The sequence below is a fragment of the Ambystoma mexicanum genome, chromosome 2p (genome assembly GCF_040938575.1).
Source record: "Ambystoma mexicanum isolate Mex_15411 chromosome 2p, UKY_AmexF1_1, whole genome shotgun sequence".
Lineage (NCBI taxonomy): Eukaryota > Metazoa > Chordata > Amphibia > Caudata > Ambystomatidae > Ambystoma > Ambystoma mexicanum.
In genome coordinates this window covers 7,167,072-7,191,164 of record NC_090923.1, presented here as the reverse complement: position 1 = coordinate 7,191,164, position 24,093 = coordinate 7,167,072, and the positions used below count along the sequence as shown (strand labels likewise).

Here is a 24,093-nt window from a genome sequence, read left to right as displayed (position 1 = left end):
TTCCATTTACATGTAATTTTCCCTCCAGTTGGGCCCCCCTCCCCCAACTTGTTGCTATTGTCGGACCATCTTAGCCTGATTTTTGCCAGTGGAGCCCAGGCTTCTGCTGCACTCCGCTGAATTTTCGATCACTTTGTTATGTGGAAACTGACATGCCCTTGAAGACAGTCAGTACTGGGAGACTTGGTTTCCCTTAGTCTTTCACTTTGTTGCAAGTTCTCTGCAACATGTTTACCAGTGCAGAAAGTACCTTACAGTATAGTGCGCGGGGGTCTTCCTTTCATTTCATTTTCTAAGGCCCTAGACACCCTCAAATGATTTATGTTGAACTACTGATGTGCCTTGGACAGAGCTGTTGACAGCTGTTAATTTTCACATATGTTTAACCCTTTCTTTCGGTCCATATCGCGTTTACCACGTTTGGCCTTGGACAGTGGCTTGGCCCCAAAATAGCCATTCCACAAGATCCTTTGTTCTTTCCTTTGGCCATCTTGTCCCTTTGCCTTCCCCAGGTGGAGCTGACACGGGCCAGTGCTTATTTGGTCATGCATTCTCCCACGAAACTGCAACCTTTCGCAGGCTTCTGCATGCCTTGTGTTTGTGCTTCCAGGATGTGGGCTGGACTGTCTAGTTCCAATACACATCCTGGGTGCCAGAGAGTCTGGTGTGCTGGGAATGACTGGGACCACCGCAGTCCGTGATTGGTCCACGTCTGGCATGGCTGTATGTGAGCAGGTCTCTCATTGGGTCCTCTTCATTTTGGCACGAAGGAGATTCTGGATAATATAAGGGCCCAAACACCCACACCAGGTCAATCTCTTGAGTTCTCACTGAACCTAGGATAGGACCCATGCATCCTGAAGCTAAGAAGCTGAGTCAAGGAACCGCTGGTGACTCACTGGAAAGTTTGGCACCATGAGCCCGCTGTTGTCCCGCAGGACCCTTCTGCCTCTGATCGAACTAGGTCTGCAAAGGCGCTTCAACCCATTTAAATAGTGGGAACAACTATTCACAGCACCACCACCTTTACCTGCAAGTGAGCCTTTTCGGATGTGTCCCCGGGACCAACCAGTGAACTGACCAGCTTGCGCAGGACCTTTGCCCCGGACCTGCCACCGCCTCGAGTTAACTCTTGAGACTTTGGAGATTGTAAGTACTGGTCCAAGGCACTCTCTAGCCGTGTTTCGTACACCTAGGTGCCCTAGGTCTGGAATTAGGAGAGTATGCCTGAACCCGTGTACACATGGGCACCGTGTCGCCCAACTTTGTGGGTGCCCTGCTGCTGTGCCTTCCTCTGCCTTGCGACGAGATGCAGTGACATTGAGTTGATCCCTTCACCAGGAGAGGAGAAATCGCCACTGTCTTCACTAGTGAGAAAAGGACCTTGGTAATGAGCTAGCGGCACTCCCAAATGCCAAAAAACATATGAATATATTTTTTGACTTCCTTCATCTTGATAAATTACACTGATTTGTGTTTCTTCACACCAGTTGCGATTTATTCTTCAATCAATCTCTTTACTCAATTGTCGTTATTTTCAACTTTGCCTAGACAAGGGCCCATGCATTTCGTACATCACAGTCTTTCATCAGGGCCGGTTCCATCTTTATCAAGAAGCTCGAAATCATGATATTGAAAGAACCAAAGTAAAACTAAAATTAAAATAAATATTTCCATTTCGTCAGAATATTCAGTGTGTGTGCACCAAAAAGGAAAGTAAAAAAAAGTCCTGTTAAATGCTGTACATATGGTAACTGACTCATAATTTGTTCTGTAGAGTGAATAATCTACCTACTGACCTACATACTTAGTAAGTGTAGCTTACGTTCTGTGAAGGAGTCTCCGTCATCCACGGAGAAAGAATGTCCAGCTATGCTATCTTTGTGTCCGCTCGTCACTGTTAATAAGGGCTAAATGTAAAACTTGTCTGTCACTATCATGTATTTAGATGACAGTATAAAGTGCATCTTACCCAAAGGTTTGGCATTATGTAGACTTCGTGCGGGGCACTGTACGAATTCTTCCTGCTGGCTGTGCCGATAATCGTATGCACGTCCTAGGTGTAAATCAGCACTCGTTTAATACGTGTACATGCCTTATATTGTGAATAGAATAGTGTGCCTTATATTGTGAATAGAATAGTGTATAACTAACCAGAGTTCGATATACTCAAATCGCATTCCTGCAGTGATACGCCAACACCACAGCAAACAAGTCTGTAGTTGTGCGTTACTGTAAATGTAAACTCATGGTTACCATGGAGCTGGACCATGTGTTCAGGACAGCCATGTTGGGGTGGGAAAAGTGAAGTGAATATCCAACAAAATAGTGCATGTATGTTGACACATAGTTCGTATGGAACAAACTCATCAGAATATTGTCTAGATGCATAGGACAGTGTAAAAATATAATCATAATTGTGACCCCTTATACTAGGTCATGGCTGATCTGTATTATCTAGGGAGTGCAGCCCACACTGCTGGCTCATTAGCCAAGGCCCTTTTCTCACTATTGTGGAGTGGAGGCACCTTTTTTACTGGGTTTGCACCCCACGCAGACACAAATTCAACAAATAATTAAGGAATACATTGAAAAAATTGCTGTGCACACCCCCCACTCTTATAAATTACATCTGTGTATTTCTTTGAGTGGACGCACCCCTAACATGTCTTATGAGGAAATTGATCATCTTACAGAGAATAGAGCAACCACCCTCGGCTTCACAGCTGACAAAGCAGATGCGATCCTAAGACTGATCAAGGAGACGACTATATCAAGCACAGCTACTACTAATCCGCAAAGCAAAATCAAGCACTTACAATACGCAATTCACAAAGCAATTAATAGGAAACTTAACTCAGCTACATTAGGAAGATATTACAAAGCTCAAAGGATTCCGAGAGGACTAAGGGTTCCGTTATGACCAACCCTTTGTAAAGAAAGCAAAGATTTTGTGGCCAGATGGGAGCAGATATTGAACAAATGTTCCCTGGACTTAACTCTATTGACTATTCAAGAATTATCTAACAACATAGCACAACTTGACAAAGAAATTGAAACATTGAGTTAAGAAATCACTGATTTGACGGATGCGGCTTCTTTCAGCGAAATATTGTTAGACATTAATACCAAATTAGAGGGATACACAGATCTAGAAGCCTGTAAGGGTAAGAAATTTAAGCAGGATACATATGAATATTTAAATAATCAGGTCTAGACATGGGCCGACAAGTGTCAGTTTCAAGGAGCTAGACCCAGTAAGACATCCACAGATAATAGCAGTTCCAAATCTGATACCACAGAACCAAGAGACAACACAACAACAGATAGTCAAACAGCAAGCACTTCAGGTGCAACAAGAAAAACCACTAATCAAAAAGGAAAAGGACGAGGAGGGGGCCAAGGAAAGAAATCAAGGAATGCAAACCAGATTCCAAACACAGCGGAATTAGTGGTTAACTTATCCAAAAGGAGACTGTCTAATCATGAAATTCAAAGACTTAAAAAAGGTCTGAAGTATGTGCCCACGTATAGTACCAGTAGGTTTAATACTCAAGACGAACTACACAAATTAATACGTAAGCTTAAGCTGAAGGTATTTTTTGTTGAACTTCCACCCTCTACAAATCTGACTCTGGCAGAGAATGAATACAACAGGGTCGCATATGGGGACACTTTTTAGAGACATGGGGTCTTCATAATGCCTGAGATCTTTTGAAGAATGACTCGGATCACTTTACTTGGTTCAGGTGTGTTTACCACTGTAATTCATGATATTTTTTTCTCTGCACCAATGATGAATTCGGCAATGGACTATAAACTGCTGAGAACCAGATGTAGTAACCACAAGATTCTACAGCTAAAATGTGTGGGGGTGTGGAGTAATGCGTGTGATACTTTTTGTGAATCCAATTTACAGGTTATATACTGAAAACTTGGTGTTAATTATTCAACAACTTGAAGTTACTCTGCGACCCAATTATAACTTAATCGTCTATGATTGTGTCGCACTTCCAGGAGGGTTAGAGGCCCAGACCCCACCTCTAAACTTGAATCATAATGAAGAAAAACACCCTCCTGTATAGGAATGCGCCACACAAAGGAATTGCGTGATTCTGAACAAGTGTTTATTGTCACACTCAGTTCAAAATGCATGCTACATTGATAGCCCTGTATCGGTGACACGTGTTTCAGGGCTCTGTTCCAGAAATGAACAGTTTTATTTGCGCAGTCTGTAGATGCACCTAATAACTGGGTTAAATCCCCTGCATGTTTGTGGTTCTTCACGTCGTCATAGTAAGCTTACGTCGTTGTAGTAAGCTTACTACGACGACTGAAGAACCACAAACATGCAGGGGATTTAACCCGAAACACGACTCATTGATCTAGGGTTATCACCGATGTGCATTTGGGTGTGACGACGACGCAATTCCGTTGTGTGGCGCATTCATATACAGGAGGGTGTTTTTCTTCATTATGATTCAATTTACAGGTTAATGTGGCAAAAACGAGAATCATTTGGCATAAAGGCAATGTTGTGAAATTGAATGCAGATTTCCCGTCGGATTTTACCACCTTTAGCTATGGGAAAAAAAACAGTGTACACTAATGATTCCTTTTGCTATTATGTGGGGAATGTAATTAGGCAGTCTTTGGGTCGATCTGCAAATTCTGGTGTTCGGAAAAAACATTTGCATATCTATGATCATGTGATTACAACCTTTAAGAACAATAGAGCCAGGGAGCTGCGTAACCAAACAAAAACCAGTTTTCCATTGTCTAAAAAATTGAAATTAAGGAAAAAGATTAACAGCAAATGGAAATACAATATCAAGGCTCAACGTGCTGCACTTTATCAGGCAGACAGTGAAAATATGATTTCCTCTTTGAAAGACAACACAGCTAAAACCTTTTGGGCTCTTATGAACAACCAAATTAGCCAGGAACTGTGAGGCCCTTTCCTGCTCTATTTCTGAACTACAATGGGCTGGACATTTTGGGGATCTGTACAAACCAGCTCAGTGTCATTTGTTACTCCCAGAGGGTGTACGAGATGCTGTGTGGCTAATTAAGATCCAACAGGCGGATGTTGAAGCTCCGATTCAGAAGGTATCAGCATCTAGGGCGGCAGAACCGAATGGTCTTGCAAATGCCGTCTTTACGCAAAATCATGGTCTCAGGGCAAAAATCGTGTATATACGCTTTAATGACATTGTTAGGACTCGCACAATTCCCCTCTCATGGCACATTTCCTTTGTTGCGCCCATCTAGAAGAAAGATGATCGGTCTTGTCCTAAAAACTATAGGCTAATCGCCCTTACAGATGCAGACTCCAAGCTATTCTTTGGAATTATCTTAAAGTATATCCAAGATTGGATTAAGTCTAACAGCATTTTGTCCAGATTTCAATTTGGCTTCAGGAGAGGTGTGGGAACGGATGCTTGTGGTCTGCTCTTGAATGTTATGCAGGCAAAGGCGTGGAGAAAGGGCTCGGTACCAATCTATATCGCCTCCATCGATTTATCGATGGCGTTTGACAAGGTGGAGAGATGTGTGCTTTCGGGAAAATATTTTATTTTTTTACATTTGTAAAGCGTCACACAGCCCAGAGGCATCAGGGCGCTGTTGCACGAAAATGACTTAGTTGCAGTGCAGGGAGGGGTAGATCGAGGGTGTTACAGCGAGATCCTGTCTACCAAAAGCCTAGAAAAAAGGATGTTTGCCTTTACAGAGGTTATACAGTTGACAGGGCCCAGGTGGGGTTTATACAAACAGCATAGTTTTTATCGATTAGGGATGCCTTTGGACCTCCTTTCTATATTAGTTCATTTACAGGAGGGGTCAATGCTGCAGGTTAGGCAGAATAATCAGGGCGGTTTATCCCCTTTGATTGATGCCTCGAACGGCCTCCGACAAGGGTGCATATTCGCACACACCATCTTCAACCTCTGTTTCCGATGCCAAAGCTAAACTTGAAGAAGCTGCATTCGCTCCACCAATGGTGGAAGGAGTCAAATGTTTGCTCTTCGACCATACTCCAATTGGTTTACAGCGTTTACTGAGTACATTTAGAGACTACACTGTTGCCAACTTTCTCACCATAAATGAAAAAAAGACAGTAATCATACGGTTGCACCCTAGGCCCTATGCAGTGGAGTAACTTTGCTGAAAATGTTGGGGTCGAATGGTAGATTTGACTGAATTCGGTCACCACCATTAGTTCAAAGCCGAAGATACCGAACATGAAGAGCTGGGGTTGCGGGGGCGTCTCCCGTTCCCTATGTTTGGTATTTTTGGCTTCAGCAGTTGCTGGGGTGTCCCCTGCGTCCTCAGCATTGGTGGAAGGGGACACAACAAAAACAAAGAAAACGGGACCCTGCAGCGTCAGATCCAACCTGCGTTGGATGGATCTGACGGTCCAGGGTACAGGAGAGGCAGCCGATGGAGAAAAGGTAAGTTGGGGGGCGGGGGTTTATGGGTGTACTGGCGGTTTGGGGGATATGGGTTTGTTTTTTTGTATCGAGGTAAAAAGGTAGTCGCAGCGAAAATGACAACTGTCAATTCCGCTGTGATTTTGTAGATCAGTCAAACAACAAAAACACCGAGGGATAATAGACTACTACACCACAAGAGTCCATTGCTAACGCTCTGTTGTAACTTTCATGATAGGACTGGTGGCGTATCTTTAAAATTCAACTGGGCCCCCACACATCTTCAGCAAGCCTGCCATGCACCCAGTGACACAACATAACAGTCACAAACTTACTTCCAATAGAACATACAAACCATGCATTATTTATCATTCATTCAGACACAAAAGACAACACACTCATGCTTGCATACACTCTCACTCATACACAAATGCACCCAGCACCTCCATTGACATGTATATGTACATATACAATAACACATGGAAACAGTGGCGCAACGTCCATTGAGCAGACCAGACTTCATCACCCCTGACCCCTGAAATTTTGGGCTAAGTTGACTTGACCTAGCTGAACTATGAAGCCATGTCCGAAAGGACCAGATTCACTGGAATGTCAGCAATTCCCTTGATATTTCCTTTCATTCAAAGGCAGCAGCCATTCGTTAATGCAGTGCAGTGGGTGACCAAGTATACTTGCTATCAATTTCTAAATGCCATATATCTCCAAACTTGGGCTCTGCACAGCACCTTATACGTGTACATGCTGAAAGATTTTTTTCTACAAGATTCTGACAGATCAAAATTAAGGTATGTTTTCCTGTGTTCAAATGGCTCCAAGCAGTGGACTACCAAGCGGGAGAGGCAGTGGAAGGGCAAGCTGACCCCCATGGCTCTTTTAAGAGCCAGAGTGGGACATTTGTCATTGGGACACCTCTCCCGTACGGCACCTCAAAGAGGGTGCCCAACAGCAAAGGTGTCTCGCTGGTAGGACAATGTGTGCTGAGCAATTCCTGCTCAGCACGCTCATTGTCCTGGCAGCAGGACACCTTACCCGTTCGGAATGGTAGAGGTGTCCCACTGCCAGGACAATATCCCAGGGAAGTCCGGGCAGCAGAGGGTCCTCACGTTGGAGGATTAGAATGTGAGCCATAAGGCACTGGTGGGAGGGGGGGGTACTATAGCAGGGTCTTTTGTCCCTTTAGAAATGTGAATGGGAGGGAGTGATCAGAAGTGAGAAGGGTGCATAATGTTGCATACTTTATGAAATAATGACTATGGTTATACAACCCAAGGGGGATTTGTTTTGCTCACTTTAATCTACATGATGCTTTTGAGACTTTGCTTGCAGGATGGGGAGAATAAAACTAAAGCCATACTCCCATTGCTCAACATATTTATGACAATGTATATAGCGTATGGTTAGTTTACTATGAAAGGCTAGTTTATTATGTAATGTGGTTTGCTTCCAAGGCATTGCTATAAATAATGAAAGCACATGAAATGTAAAGCAAAACCTTTTTATTAAGTGTATATGGTTTATTACAAATCTTTCACAATCTACAGTTTAATTTTAAAAGACCATACACAGCAGACAAAGCCAGCCGAATCAGATACAAACAGTAGTCAATTTACACTTTAACGCTAATCTAAAATAAACATTAAAGTTTTGTGCAGCAGAGTTTTAGTTGATTTTGCTTAGTTTACCAACTTTTGGTAGTCCTAGTTGTCATCGTTCTCGCTAGGGTGTGCTAACACTTTAAATAATTGTTAGAGGAATTTGGATTTCGCATAATTAAATCTCGTTGTTCCACAATCATATCAAATTCCACCATTTTATTGATTCTAGGTCGCATAGATCTACGATGTTACACCTGAGATATATATTTCTTACATCTCTCAATTCTGTGCAGAATAATATCAGGTGACTTAGGGATTCTTTTTGTTTGCGGAATCTGCATTTTTTACATATTGGTTCTTTACTGTATCTCACCATAGTTGTTTTGTTATGTGAGATATTAAGGGGGTAATTCATAGAATTTAGCACACAAGTGGCGCACGCGGCTGGCGCACAGTGTGCGCGTGCGAGTGTCTGCGCCAGCCGCGTGCACTAAAATCAATTTCCGCGCACAGCGTATTCGTGGATTTTAGCTACCAAAACCAGCCGTAGCGCAGCGACCCTGCAGCAGCGCCAGCTACGCCCCCAAGAATGCCCCTAGCGCAGGGAAAAGCCATCAAAATCCCCAATCCAGTGCAAAGGACTGTGCTAACCCTGTACCAGTATACATGGCCGCCACACAGCACACGGCAAGCGGGGAACGCGTATTACTGGGGTTCGCGGGACGTTTTACACGCGACTGGCCCTGTGCGAGTGGAGTATGTGTATTACTGGGGTTCACAGGAAGTTTCACACGCGATTGGCCCTGTGCGAGTGGGGTAGATGTATTACTGGGGTTCGCGGGACGTTTCACACGCGAAGGGTCCTGTGCGAGTGGTGTATGTGTATTACTGGGGTTTGCGGGAAATTTTACACGCTAAGGGCTCTGTGCGAGTGGGGTACGTGTATTACTGGGGTGTGCGGGAAGTTTTACACGCGATTCCGCTGTCAGAGCAGGTACGTGTATCTAGTGGAGTGCACGGGGAGTCCCACACGTGAATTGGCAATGTGGGTCCTCCCAGGTGTGCCCTCCACCCCATCCACGGCCCCTGCAGGCAACCCACAACACAGGGGACTACCCTGCACCCCTGGCCATGCCCCCCAGCCAGCCCACATGTCACCTTCCACTAGTGATCACCAACTCATATCCCCCTGCACCCCCACCCCCCAGCAGTGAAGGGCACCTGCCAGCAGGCCCCCACTCATGTCCCCCTGCACCCCCACCCCCCAGCAGTCAGGAGCACCTGCCAGCAGGCCCCAGCTCATGTCCCACTCATGATCCCCTGCACCGCCCCCCCCCATCAGTGAGGGGCACCTGCCAGCAGGCCCCAACTCATGTCCCCCTGCACCTCCACCCCCCCCAGCAGTCAGGGGCACCTGCCAGCAGGCCCCCACTCATGTCCCCCTCATGTCCCCCCGCAACCCCACCCCCCAGCAGTGAGGCGCACCTGCCAGCAGACCGCCCACTCATGTCCCCCTGCACCCCCTGCACCCCCCTCCCCCCATCAGTGAGGGGAACCTGCGAGCAGACCCCCCACTCATGTCCCCCTGCACCCCCACCCCCCCCATCAGTCAGGGGCACCTGCCAGCAGGCCCCCACTCATGTCCCCCACCCACTCAGCAGTGACATGCCCATCTCATGACACAAACCAAAAGTCAACTATGTACATCAACACATGTCCATCAGTCACACACACACACACACACACACACACACACACACACACGTTGCCATTTGTATTGATTTATAAAGCACAGCCAGGCACGGGGGCATAAGGGCGCGTAAGTTAGATCCGGTTACAGTTACAATTAAAACAGTCAACAATGGTTACGTTACAGGTAGGTACAAACATAGTATTGAGTAGCATTGAGTAAACCCACATGTCAACATGCATGAACCCAATGAGTGAATCCCACACATTGAAGTAAAAGATCAAAATGTATTAACATGAAAAACAATTGAAAGTACTAAAAGCATAAAATAATGGCAAACATGAAATTAAATGCATGTCCAAATTTAAAAAAAAAAAAAATCCTCAAAAAGATCCAAGTCCAAAAGAAAAATGGCCAAACCTCTCTGTCCACCAAACCAAATCCAAATGAAACGCAAAAAGGTAAATCCATTGATCCATGGTGAAATGAAATTAAAATGTCCAAATAAATCCAACGTCCACCTATGTACAATACAATTTTCAAGGGTCCATGAGCCCAACGAAACAAATAAAACCTATCTAATAACCTACCTAACAAGAAAAACTATTTACAAAAGTGTGGGGCATAGTCCAAAAGCCCCAAAATAAAAGGAAACCTAACACTATAAACTATTTACAATGGCGACGGGCAAGTCCTGCGGCTCACTCATTGATGTTTTCGGCCAGGGCATCATCGAACTCCATGTCTATTTGCTGGAGGTGGGCCTCTGTCCTGGCCCCAAGGTCTCGCCTCGAGGCACTCTGCCCGCCTCAACGCCCGACGCATGGAGAATTCCGCCCTGACCATGGTGAGCCATGCCTCTTCCGCCCGCCGCCGCTCCGCACCTATACGCTGGCCCAACCGCAGCCACACGGAAGACACACCCATTCCAGGGTCCTCCTGCCCTCTGGCCGATGCCTGCCCCTCAGATGTTGATGGCCCCGAGCCATCATTGCTCCCACCTAGAGCCTGCTCCTGCTGCTGCTGTCCATGTGCCCTGTCCGATGGTGCCTGCACATCCTCCATCTGCTGGTGTCCACCCCTGCTGGACCGCCAACTCCCGACTGTGGCAGGGATGGGATCTCCACCAAGCTGGCTGTGTTGTTCAGGCCAGGTCCACAGCGGGCCCTGTTGGAATCTGGGCCGGAAGACGGCAGGGAGAACGACTGGCACATGGTCTCCACAGAGGAGAGGTCCGCCAGAGTGCGCATCACATGTAGGAACCCACCAACCAGGGCCCCTCCCAACAGTTCCACGTCGCAACGCTGCTCTTCGTGATGGCGGGCGTTCTCTGCCCAGGAAGAACGCACGTCATTACGAATGTCACGTGGGCGCAACGCGACACCAATCAGGACGGCGCCCATACGTTCATGGGACCCCTCGTCCGCAGGTAGTGGAGAGGCAGATGACATGGCACTCTCCCCTTTCTGCGGACGGGCCTGGGACGGGGCCTCCCTGCTGGTGCATGGTGGTGCAGTCACAGGGTCAAGGACAGGGACATGCACAGGCCCCTCCGCGGTGACCTGTGCTGCCTCCTGACCCTGGACTTCAACACTTGCACCAGTGGTACTACCCCCACCAGCCCCAATGTGCGGCTCAGTTGCGGGCTCCTCTTCCTCTGTGGAGACCACCAACCTGGATGTCTCGTACCGTCTTCCGCCATTGCAAGCCCCTGGGGCTCACCCGGCCCTTCCGCCACAGCCATAGTGGCAGACGCGGCACCAGCCCCCTCGCTCCCGGATGATGGCAAGTCCTGGGAGGGTGGCTGGGCCTTGCGTCGCCGCCCAGTGGGGGCATCCCCGCCGCTTGGCTCCACAGCGCCTTCTCCGCCCTCTTCTTCACTTGACGCTGCGTAGAGGGAGACATAGAACACAAGCATCAGGGTACAGTACAATATTCCCCTAGACAGGAAGCAATAACACATGAGTGGCAGTGTCTAACGTCACTTCCATCCTGTCCCTCCACAACACATGGGTGAATGCCCGCAAAACACATACATAAACAGGCATTGCGCCTGCAATCAGCAACCATGTACAAGGGCCTCTATTAATCAAAATGTTGCCTTCAAACTTACATGCATCCTGGCTCACACTGATCCCATGCACACACATCACCGGAGGGTCATGCATCATGCCTTGTACACCACAGACACAGTGGATAGACACAGTGCATACAACGGTGACCGCACTGCATGAGTGAATCTACACATCATCATGGACATGTGTCATGAATCCATGGCGTATCGAAGTCACAGACACTTCTCAGACACACACACACATGCACCATACATGTACATGACATCAGCACCCATCCCTCACACCCCAACCATGTGCAAGAACAGACACTGGAATGCTTTCATGTGTGCATTTGCCATACAGCTTCCCATGTAGCAGTGGAACTCATGCACCAACCATGTGGTTCGCACATTACTGGTCTCACATGCATGACCATGATGTCCCTGCACACATACATCCATACATGGCCCATGTCACACATACAGGCAAGTATCAGACTACCAGCACACTGCAACATGCCCCGTCTCACACACCAATGCTTGGCCACTTACCGCTCAACTCCAGACGGGTCTTACTCCGAAGGATCTGGGCGTGGAACGCTGGGCATACGTGTTCCAGGACCCTCGTCTGGATGTCACTCATGCTGACCCGGCCCCCCCTCTGCGAGGCGCCGGGCCTTGTGTAGGGTCCTGGACCTGAAGTAGTCCTAGCGCTTCTTGACGTGCTTGATGTCACGGGTTGCCACCCCCTCGTGTTGATGGCAACCACTACATCATCACAGATCCTCTACCATCCTTCCTTGTTGGCGCGTGATATTCCGAAGAGGGCATCATAATGCCCCAGGGCATGCTCCACCAGGACACCAACTTCCTTCACACTGAAGCTGGTGGTCCTCTACCTCTCTGACTGGGGGTCACCAGTGGTCTCAGATGGTGTTTGCCCCGACATGGCGACCCCCGAGGCAGGCGTGGGTGGGCAACTGGGTCCTGGGGCTGTGGAGCGATGGTATCCCAGTCGGGAGTCTTCTGTTCCAGCAGGGGTGGACAGAGCAACTGGAACCCTGGTTGACGTGCAGGCACCAAATAGAAGGGCACGTGGGCAGCAGGCAGCAGCAGAGGGCAGGTGGGAGCATGCTCTGGGCTCTGGGGGGCAGTAATTCGGCCTTCTGGGCAGGAGCGTGGTCTTCCGTGTGTTTTCGCGTGGCCAGCTTGATACGGAGTGATTTGGCACGTGAAAAAATTGCATGTCAGTGTGTAATTGGAGGAAATGCCCTTAGCGTGTAAGCGCGTCAGCACATGTACGCATTTTCATTGGACCAAAGGCCCTTAGTGCGTAAGCGCTTCTCTGATGTTACGCGCACAGGCGTTCCCTCGTGACGTGGGCATAGTGGTTCAGCGCACGTGAAAAACCGCATGTCCGTGGGTGAATGTGTGGAATCCGAGGAAAGGGCCTACGCGTAAGTGACGTGACGCGCTTGGGCATTTCCCTCAGCAAGGGTTAAGGTGAGCGGGGCCAGCAGTTCGCTGTACGTGCCTTTCGTTGAGACCGACGTATGTAGCTGCTTCGTGTTTCGCGCGCCATCACATCTTCACAGCGATCGAGGACGTATCTCTTCTTTTGGCGGGGGGTATTGGCTAAGCGTGTTATTCATTATCACGCTAGTCAGACGGTGAGTCGCGCACACTATTTTTCCCACTGCGGGTGCCCCTGTGTATCGCACCCATTTTCAAGGTCATAGTAGCCTGCGTGTCCCACGCGTACGCATTTTTTTGTGTTACTGGGTGCCGCTGCGTACTGTGGGAGGTTGATTCCACACGCATAGGCTGCAGGGTTGTGTGCACTGTTTTACTGCAGTTTTGGGGTGCCTGAGCGTAGCGTGACCCATCACTACATCTCTGACTGGGGTCACATACAGCCTTGCAGGTGCAGGGGGGCTGTTAACATCTTGCATCCCACCCCCTTCACCCCAATTGCCCAGGTCAATTGTGGTGTACACCTCCCATTGGCACTACTCCATCTGTGCCGGCACTACTCCATCTGTGCCATGGTTGGGAGGCCACCAAAGGTGAGGGGCGCCCCAGCTGGGCGTACTCCTCGTGGTGGGCGTGGCCAGGGACGTGGCCAGGGTGACCAGGGAGTAGGGGGACTCCAGGGTGGCCGCAGAGGGGTGTTAGGGAGAATTCTCTGTTTAGGCTGAATTTCCTAACCTAGTGAGTCCCCCAGCAGCTTTGCTGGATTTCTGGAGTTTGTTTTTTTCATCCTGCCAAGATTGAGACTCTTTTCCTCCCACTCTTGGACATGATTGTGGTATTTCTTTGAATGTTAATGTGTTCTATGGGGTCTTTTACTCCATAAGGCCTCATGTGTTTTGCTATGTGTGTTACACCGCACCCTCCGTGCCGTAACACTGGGGTGTCCTAGGTGACCCCCACCATAGACTCCATACCCTGGGACTGACTACTGTCTCCCAGGGCATGTAAAGTCAACATTGGCTTTACTAGACCTAAATTTACTAACAGAACCAGTACAAACCATCCTATTGTGGATGCACTGGTAGGGGTAATTCGATTACCCCTGGGTCTGTTGTTCGAGGGGGTACTGTCCCCCCTCGTCGGGTTTTGGCTGGTGGCAGTGGATACTACTTTTTATATTCGACCGCGAATATATCCCTATGGGATTTTCCCATTGTTCGAGGCTAATACTTGTTCTATGTAGCCACGGTCATACCGCCGGTTTATTAAATTAATATAAATTCACCGGTTGGTATTTTCTGCCAGAACTCGGTTTTTAAAATGGCGTATGTGTTCGCCTCTGTAACTCCAAACCAAAGGTTGCGCCCTTTGTTCCACTTTTGGCGGGCTTCTGCACAGAAGCCCTCCAGAGTGGTGCCATTCTGTCTGGGTGCCACAGGGGGGGTGGGAGGGGATTTAGGCACCCTGGACTGAGTTGCCTTGCCAACTCAAGTCGCACTCTGGTGTGATTGGCCCAAGTGGTGATCCGGACCGCTCACCACTTAGCGTGTGTTGATTGACAGCTAGGCTGAATGAATGGGGTTTTTCTGCATAAAAGCAGGGCTTTGGGGACTGGAACTTCAGAAGTTGCCACAGGACCTAAGAATCTGACGAGGATAAAGCTGAGCCGACCTGCAATGACGACACCTCCGGTGGAGCCCTGCTGAACCGACTCACCACTTCCCAACGACAGAGGAGATCTCCCTGCTGGAAAGTCTTCTTCCCCTGACTGGTGGGAACAACCAGTCCCTTGCTTTTTCTTCGCTTCGAGGACGTCAAGTGGTCAAATTGCCCGTGCCGAGCACCCCGGCAACCGGATAGCCACTACCCACTGTACCGCGACCAAAAGGTGGTGCCTTGTGACTCAGCACTCCGCGGCTGGTCTCTTCCCTGGTGGTGCAACGATCTTCAACTTTCCTCTACGACGAGATCATTTCTTCTTCTGGCAAAGCCCCGACTTGCATCCACCACCAGGAACAACTGCCCCCGCCGGAGCTGTCTCTTCACTCTCAAGGTACTGTGTCTGCCTGGCTTACCTTGAAACGGTTAGCGTGAGGGGTCTTAAATCCTTAGCTTTCCACTGGGTCGCCTACAGACGTTCTTAACTTTCGTTCTAAAACTGGTCCAACCTTGCTGTGACATTTTTGCTACAAAGACGAAGTGCATTTCCACTGTGGTACTTTTGGGACATACCGCCTTGCCTCTCTCCGAGTGGGCCTGGCCTCTGAACTTTGTGATCTACAGTAGACCCCGCCTTGCTTGCCTTGCATTTGTTTCGTAAAAGTGTTGGTACTGAGTTGGTTTCATACCCTGCCTTTTTCTCTCCCTTTCTAACGAATACTAGAGTGCCATCTAGGTTAAGCACTCACCTCTGTCTGCAAATAAGTGGTGCCTTTGAACCTAGACTTGTCGAAATATTGTTATGGGATTGATATATACTTATAGTAACTGTGATTGAAGTTGTTTGCCATATTAGTGCCAGTGTGTTTTTCATAGATGTGTTTTTAAATAAATAATTATATATCTTTACACCCAAGCTCTGATCCGTGTCTGCTTGTTCTACTGTGTAAATTGCCCCATCTTGTATACTCCAAATACTGCCCAACTCGTCTTGAGTGAAGTCTGACTGCTCAGCCACAGCTACCAGGTAAATCTGGGTGGTATAGACTGCTACCAATTGGGTTTACTGCTAACTCCTGTAGTCTTAAACTTTTTGCAGTGATCCCAGAGGGAACTGCACAGGTTTCTGCCTAACAAGGGGGAAAAGGCAAGGGTGCGCCACTTTAGCACATTGTTATGCCGGTGCAGTCATGCCACCACCCCCTGTGGTTCTGGGAGATGCAGATTCTGCATCTGGCACTGGTGCCTGTGTGACCCGGCAGTCCGTTTCATCGACTGCCACGGGCCCAAGGGTAGTGGTAGCTGCAGGTGCAGCTGTGGACACCACCACCCAGGCTCAGGGTCTGCCAGCGCAGGCTGCGTTGACAATTGAAGAGCCCTTGGAAGATTTCAAACAGGCCCGGAGGGAAACCGTAGGGGCACGCAGGGCTGCCCTGACCAAGACACGTGTCCCTGGGGCAGTAATGTCATCTGCTGCCCCGAACAGCTGGGTGTTGGCAAGTGCAGGGGCAGCCAACAACACCCCGGTTGTGAGTCTGCCAACCAGGACAGTCGAGGTCAATGACCCTGCCACAGTGGATGTAGCTGCGCAGGATCCATTAGAGGGCACCGAGCTGACACTGACACAAGTCAGCCCTTTGGTCATCCCGCCACCTGCCACTCACTTGTCTCAATCCACCAGTCCCACTGGCCATACTGATCAGGGCGGTATCAGCCAGCCAGGGTCTGCGCCACAATCCAAGAGGAGGAAGGTTGCACCTGCAGCACAGGCTGGGACCCCACGCACAGGCTGGCACCCCACACACAGCCACGACCTCCTGCACATCGAGGAAGAAGCCTTTCTGCAACCAGGAACTGGACTACCTCGTGGACTACGTGAGGGACCACAGCCGTGACATGCTAGTGTGTGCTAATTGTCAGACCACGGCTGCCCACCGTGATACCCACTGGAAGCAAGTTGCAGAACATGTGAGTGCATTCGGTCATGAGGTGTGCACGGCGCAAGAGTGCAAAAAGCGTTGGAATTACCTCAAACGCAGCGCTAAGGCTAAGTGTGCCTCAAATTACAACTGGACTCTGGTGACTGGCAGTGGGCCTGCACCGGAGGAGGGTGACCACACTCTGCATGAGTCACTCGTTACAGAGTTCATACCATCAGAATCAGTCGAAGGAGTGGGAAAGATGCCGGACTTTGATGCACAGTCCAGTGAGTGTTGATGCGTGTTTGTCGAGGACGTGTGCGTTTTACTTGTGTGATGTGATGTGCATGACTGCCACTACATGTCATGTGTACATAGTTATGATGTGTGAGTAATGCAATGCTTCCCTGATGCATGTCTACTCTGCTGGATGGTGGACATGTGGAGCAGACTGGGACTGTCCACATCACCACTTTTGCACCCTACTCACATGCTGGTTACCAGTTTGCTCCTCCAGTCCATGTTCCAGCTGACTGGCACTTCTGCATGTAGCGTGGGGTGAACTTCCCATCAGCCCAGGAACTATGCATAGCATGACTGACGTGCATGTGTACGCTGCCTGCAAGGGGGTACCCAATGTAGGCATGCTCCCTTGCCCCTCAACCCCCTGCTCTGCACCCCAATTCCACCTTAGCACTGGTCTGCTACAATATTGCTGTTGGGTACTTCCCTGTTCATGCCTCCTGTGTACATGCTAACATCCAGCGGCCAATCTGCCAGACATATCCTTTGTGGTACATCCTTAGTACTTGATGCAGGGTGTCTCACTTGGACTGTGCAGAGGTCAGATGCCCCGCAGGGACATGAGTGCCCATTCATGCTCCATGTGCATTCCACGCATGCCCATATGTTTCCATGACTGGATGATTACTGTAATACAAGTCCAGGATGACCTAAATTGCACAGCATTTCATCTGCATTCCCATGTCAACTGTGGCTCAGTACTGCGTTGCACACATGTTTAGGGTCTGACAATCTGAAGGTCACAGGCCTCAGCCTATTTAATGGCCAATGACTCTGTCCAACTGGTGTAGTGCCTTCTTCACACGTGGGTGGACTCCAGAGGTTTCATCATGTGTCCTGCTTACTGTCCCATCATCATTTGCAGTGTTGTTACTTGACTCACATGAAGCTGTTGATGCCAGTCAACACTGCCTGTCAATACACTGGTCTATGGTCAGCCTTTTGATACCATGCTAGGCATCCCTGCTTTTGCACTTGGGTGGAGGGGTGCTTTGCTTGTAGATATGCTACCCATAGAATGCACATTGCACACGATGCCTGAAGTTGACCTTGCACTGCCTTCACATTTTCTGACACACACCATGGAGTCCTTGTACATGTAGGTAGTGAGTAACATACATATTTGCTGCACTGCATAGACCCACTTCAGTGCAAACTGCCACCTTTCAACAGGTCTAATCACAGAAGCAATTTCAAGTTGACCCAGCATGCATGTCAGGTTCTATTTTGTGTGTCACATGTCTGCCTGATGTGTTTGCTGTCGGTGTGTGTGTGTTTTGTGTGCTTCATGTGTAGTGAACTATTTTCTCTCTATTTTTCAGATGATGACGCAATGGAGCCAGAGGATGGTGTTGTCATGCCAGGCACAGGGCTGGTATCACTACATCAACCCAGCACAAGTGGGGGTAGTGGGGTGGTAGGCCACGAAAACCCCCAAGTGCAACAGTCCATCTCGTCTCTGGCTGCCTAGGAGTCCAGCCCTGATGACGACCGACGTCCATGTTGAATTGGATGAGCATCAGGTCCATATGTCACGGGCAAGCGATTCTGATGTGGACACTCCTCTGTCCGCGACACCTGCACTGAGGTGTCAGACAGTCTTGGAACCTCCGCCCGTGGTGGATCGGGACGCAGGGCCATCCTCCACACCAGTCACTGATGTGCCTGGGACATCACATTGACAGGGGCATGTAGTAGTGCAGCCGTGGGCGGTGCTAACACAATGAGGACACCCGGTCCTTGGGTCCCGCAGGGATCAAGCCCAGCAACGTGGTCGCCGCGCACAACCACAGCATACTGAGTGGGAGCAAGACATGACTGCCAATTCTGAATGGCAGGGGGCAGCAATGGAGCATGGCGCATGTGGCCCAATCTGTGCTCCCCCCTGCTGGGCAGGTGCTTCTCCAGCAGCAGGCGGCACGGTCCACGGCCCGCTCTCAGGCTGGGCATGGCGGCCTCAGACGTGGCACGCCAGGCTGAAATGTCTCTGCGTCAAGCAATTGCAGCTCACGCAGAGGCACACATGAAGGCCCTGAGGGAGGCGCATGCTTCCCTCAGATCCACTCTGGGTGTCCTTCTGATGTCCCAGAGGGAGCGGGCAGAGGAGAGGTTTGCACAGCATGAGCGTACCATCTCGGCTGAGCTACATGCTTGCTGGGAGGTGCAGCGGTTGTCAAGCCAGGCCGTGCAGGACGAACTCTGTGTTATACATGCTACCTTGCAAGAGGAAGCACGTGTATCACGGGAGGTTCTGCATGCAGACCTACATGTCATCACCACACAGAACCAGGCTCACCCGTCTGGCAGACCTGCTGCCGACGAGGGGCAAGCAGCGGCTAGGCGTGGTCATGCTCCTGTGCCACGTCCTCCTTTCCAGGAAGAGCCAGACTCGGACGGCAATCTATCTCACATAGGTCGGGCTGTGCAGGCGTTGAGCCCATGGAGTTTTTTTTCCCCTCAGCATCATCGCATGTGGGTGTTGAGCAGCACCCTGTACCTCCCCCCCCACGGGTCGTATGTGGCCATTTTTGATTTTTCTTTTAGTTTAGTTAGTTAAGTTTCTGTTTGATAGTTAGTTTAAATAGGTAGAGTAGATTTTTCATAGTTAGTGTAATTAGTTAATATCGTTTAAAATTGCTAGTCTATTCTGCTTTCATGTGACTGTGTGGTGCTTTGTGGCTTTTGAAAGCATCCACCGTCTGTTCCAGCTGGGCCCTTCAAGCTTGTCTTGTGTATGTGTTTGCTGCTTGTGGTCCTTGACTCACATATGCCACTCCTGCTTCCCATATCATTGGGCTCGCAAGAATGGTTCGGTGTAACAGCCTATTACACAAGGGCAATTGACTGTCATATCTGTGGCATGTCTGCTGCTGTGGAACTTGTGCTAACACCCCTAGTGGGGTTGATTGGGGTGTAATTGTCCACTGTTCTTCTTTTGCTAGATGGGGTGTTTAATGATTCATGTGTACATTCATTGCTATGCATTGTGTAGTATGTTTCTTATCTTTAATGAACATGTGCTTGTTGCAAATCATGCCATAGATAGTGTGTTCCACACTGTTGCTGTGAAAGACGGACTGATGGTGTGATTTCTGATGCACATCTCTGACATGGTCCAGTCATGTAATGCCTGAAGAGACACACACAGATGAATATTAAGCATTAATCATGTGTTTCATGCACTTTCTGCAGGGGGATGAGCCTCAAGACCACCTTTGCCAGCAGACATGGGCCATTGGACGTCTGGAAGCAGGACACGTTTGGTGCTGCCGACATGCGCATGTGTGCGCAGGCAGAGGCACAGGGATTGCGATCATACATCCGAAAATCAATGACGTGTTTCAAGGGACTCCAGGCAAGGTGAGCACCACAGGGGGTGGGGGGGGGGTCACAACACAGCAAACCTTCCACCTGGCCAGTTGAACATGCATGCTTAGTAGCAGAACTGACGGTGAACTTGGACAAATATTGGTGTAGAAGCGCACAATACAGCTCAGATGTATTAGTGGACTGATGGCTTGTGCAGTGCATTTCATTTCCAAGTAGAAATTGATACATGCACTGGCTACTTTATTTTGGTCATGGTGGTACAGGACTTGTTCTGAAGTCAGACCTTGCTATATGCGTCCGTCTGCTTACACAGGGAACATTGCATGTTGTGTGAATCGTGACACATCGGTGTTCCATTTGCCACGCACCCACCGGTGCCTGACTTACTGCATTGACTGTGTATGAACCATCAGAGGGGTAATGTTACATATGGGTATGAAGCATCCACACAAGTTTGTCTGTTTGTAGTGTATTTTGTTACTTTGGGGCATATTTGGTAGTGTGTTTGTGTGTTTTGGCATTGAAATGCTCCTGTTACCGGACCTGAGAGTGCGCAGGCAGGAGGCCAGCACTCACCCCAGAGATAAGTTTCTCTTTGTCTTACATTTGAGTAATTTGGTGCTATGTGCATGTGAAAAAGTTTACTTTCCCGTGTCAATCTTACTCCCCTCTCCTGCCCCTCATTCCGGTTATCCAGCATGCCAATGCCTGTCCCGACTGCATATCCCTGACCCTCCTTCCCCACCAGGGTCTCTCCATGCAGGCACCCAGACCACGGTGTGGGTGGTTGTTTGGTGCCACTCCTGCGCCTGTACACTGGAGCTGTGACAGTAGACATCCATTTGTGGTGCATCATTCTATGTTATGTGCCACACATGGTTCAGATCCTGTTGTGACATTGTTTTACTGTGCTACCTTGGTTGTTAACATCATTGTGGTAGTACTTGGCCTTTGTGGCGTACTGCTACTTCAATTCATCTACTGGAGGCTGTTCTGGTTTGTTTTACTGCCTGTAGGCTATTTGCTTGGCTTCTGTGTTGTCCTGATTTGATTTCTGTTGGATTTTGTACTTTTGCAAATTGAGGTGGACTCTGAGGGTGCTGACAACTTTTTACACACAAGGTGGGAGATGGTGACAAAGGGGAAGGGTGATCCTGTGGCCAGGTGCAATTCAAGGATGTCGGATGAATAACCCAGATGCAGCTCAGTGGGTCGTGGTGATTTGTGAGAGAGAGAGGGGGGGGGGGGGTGTTTGTTGTTGATAGTTGCCTTGCCCTGCAGTGTGATGGGCACCCTGAAATTGTAATTGTGCTTTCCTATTTACATGATGTATTCTGCTGATCAATGCCTGTTCATGTGTTGTGTTTACCTTTCAGGTGTGAGGGGATAGTTGTGATTTGACATGCTGGGGTATACACATGGTGAATGTTCACATGTGATGTGTAGACGACACTGATGGTCACTTGATTTCACATGCATATGTTGAATGCATGTCCCTACTGACCCACACACTCGCACTATGATCCACTACATGTACAACCACCCTTCCATGTCCACCTGTACACTCCGTTTGCCTTCTGGTGCCCACTGTGTCCCTGCAGCACATGTTCGATGACCATTTGTGGATCCTGTACATGCCTATTTTGTTTTTTTTTAATGTAGTTTGTCGCTTAGATGTGATGCTCAGGGTGTGCATCACACACAATGGCTGTTCACTGTGCTGTGCGCTGAGCAGTGTGTTGCAGGAGGTGGACACGGCACACAGTAGCTGCAGTGTTGATTTTGCAATGCACATTGTGCATGTGAACAGGCATTCATTGTTATGTTTAAAATAAGACTTTTAGAATGCATTTGGTTATGACTTATTTTGGGGGGAGGTTGTTGGTCAGTCATTTCATCTGATTCCATGTCAGGCATCATTCTCTGATGCCCATTTAAATGTTTCACATGGCAATGTGTACCTCTTTGGTACTGTGTTGGTGTATGGCTATTGCCTGCCATGTCATGTTGTGGTTTTGGAGGGTTTGAGTGACATACCAGTGATAGTCATGTCCTGTTTTTGCAGGTCTGTGTGATTCACACCTTGCATGTGTGCCTTTTGGTCACACAGGATTGCTTGTGTTTAAGTAGCTAGGGATGTACACAATGTGGCAATTCCATGGCAACAATCTCAGGGTGGTAAGGTTGTGACAGTTGACTGTCTCTTTGCCATCATCGATTGTCACCTGGTATGTGCCAGGCCTGTGTGCACTCTGCAGGGTTGGGAGTTTAGGTGAAAAATCTGGCCACAAGCTGGGTCCGGACTTCCTCGCCACGTGCCCTATCCCCTCCCATGGGCAGCGCCTGTGCTTGGGGATGTGGGGGCACCACCATGTCCACCCGTACACCCTGTCGTGTTGCAACATTGTGCAGGACACATGCTGCCACAATGATCCTGCACACTACTGGGGGTGCATAGACTAGCTGCCCGCCAGAGCGGTCAAGGGAGCGGAAGCGTGACTTGAGCACTCCGAATGTGCGCTCCCCACTATGGGGGTGGGGTGGGGGGGAGGGGGAGAAGAGAGAGAGAGAGAGAGAGAGAGAGAGAGAGAGAGAGAGAGAGAGAGAGAGAGAGAGAGAGAGAGAGAGAGAGAGAGAGAGAGAGAGAGAGAGAGAGAGAGAGAGAGAGAGAGAGAGGTGTGTGTGTACACACAGGCATTTGTATTCACCTAGGAGCCATGTGTCGCCATGCTGCCCAGCTTCCAGGGCCCGGCTCAGGGTGGACATTCTGTATATGAAACTGTCATGGGTAGACCCAGGGTAATTTGCATTCATGTGCATCGCATGCAACCTGTACATTGATGGAATGCCAATGCTTGCGGTTTTGGTAGATGTGCTCAGTGGCCCTGGGTGGACGGAGGGCCACATGGGTGCAATCTACGGCACTGAGCACTTTGGGGAAGTGTGCCACCCTGTAAAAGTCCTGGACAATGGCCTGCCTTTCTGCGGGTGTTCTGGGCATCTATATGTGCCTGCGGACTGAGGGGCGCGCTGTCATGATTGCCAATACCTGGTGTAGGCAGCGTGACTGTGTGGCCTGTGAGACCCCCCCACTATGGCAGTAGTCCGCTGAAAAGACCCAGTCGCCAAAAAATGCAGGACATTGAGCACCTTCTCCAAGGGGCTCAATGCTTGGGAGCAGAGGGTGGGGGATGTTAGGTCATCTTCCCACTCCCTGACCAGGTCTAGGATGATATGGGGTGGAAACCTATACCTGCCATATACCTGGTCATCTGGCATCCCAATAAGGCTCTTCCGTGGTGAAAAAATGCACGCCCTGGATATTCTCCTCCTCCTGCGGTGTCCCACGGAAATGTGTTACTACTACTGGTTTTGTTAACCTGGACCAATTGTGGTGGAAAATTTGTGATGTCATCTTTCATGTCCTAAGTGTTAGTCTAAGCAGTGCACAGTGGTGGCGCGATTGGTTAGCTTACCATAATTGGCGAATTTCTGGGGGGAGGGGGGTTGTTTCGATTTTACTGGTAACCAGAACGTCCCTTTAACAACTTTTTTTTCATTGAATCCTATATATATATTCATTTGTTTTAGATGTTTTTAATTGTTACCAGGAAGGCGT

The 24,093-nt window shown here is 49.1% G+C and overlaps 1 protein-coding gene across 1 annotated transcript in view; it reads right to left on the bottom strand.

Annotated features, from left to right (window-relative positions):
* Positions 1 to 24,093, bottom strand: part of LOC138567658 (zinc finger protein 585A-like) — a 198,563-nt gene that overhangs the window by 7,794 nt on the left and 166,676 nt on the right. The window lies entirely within an intron of this gene.